The sequence below is a fragment of the Rhagoletis pomonella genome, unplaced genomic scaffold (assembly GCF_013731165.1).
Source record: "Rhagoletis pomonella isolate Grant_MI unplaced genomic scaffold, Rhpom_1.0 Rhpom_scaffold_00001, whole genome shotgun sequence".
Taxonomy (NCBI): domain Eukaryota; kingdom Metazoa; phylum Arthropoda; class Insecta; order Diptera; family Tephritidae; genus Rhagoletis; species Rhagoletis pomonella.
The window spans coordinates 72,747,788-72,748,663 of NW_023458555.1; positions in this window are offsets into that span (position 1 = coordinate 72,747,788).

Here is an 876-nt window from a genome sequence, read left to right on the forward strand (position 1 = left end):
CCTAATTCTTTAAACTTTCTATTGGATTTTAATCACCAGCGACTACGGACGTTCCGCCACCACACCACTTCATAACCAAGGTAATATTGTAAGCCCCCTTGAATTTTAATATACCTATTAAATAAACCGCCAAACTTAATTGTATTTCAAACTAAAACCTGGTGCTTTTGTTTTCTTATTTTTTCAATAAATAACACTGGTGCACTTATCGAGTCTATACCCATTAAGTCGCCAGGGTTTTTCATGGTCCTTCGAGCCAGGAACTATAATTAACCAGAGCAAAGCAAATACAGTCCACTGCAGCTAAACAAAGGCGCCATTCTTTGAATATACCAGCGGTCAAGGGTCACTTGCGGTCACAAATCTCCAGATTATTACATCTGCGCATACAACCGTCCGCCAGCATCAACTGGAGAATTGCCACAAACAGTAGCGTGAAGTTACCATAAGTCAGGAACGTACCACATCAGTACACAACACCCAAATTAATCACCAGCACCACATTAAAAAACATTCAGGATTTTCAAAGGTATGTGGTTGACATTTCAAATTTCTTGCACATTCTCGTATACGTAATACAGCAAATATTTAAAATACCAAAACCCTGCGCAGATCCAAAATTATCGCGAGTGATCTTGTGAAAATCATCAGTGCATTGATATCACTTTTTGTGTTCTTTCGCACTTAATTAGTAAATAACGTTGTGAACAAATATCTGCAGCAATACACAAGTGTGGGTTAGAGTAAATTTTTCTGTGCTTAACACCACCTCAGTTGTTAGTGTAACCTTAATTTATAGCGAGCACACTTTTTACAAGTTTTTTTTTAAATTATATTTAATTTCGTGTTTTCAAAATCACTTATTCAAATTTGCAA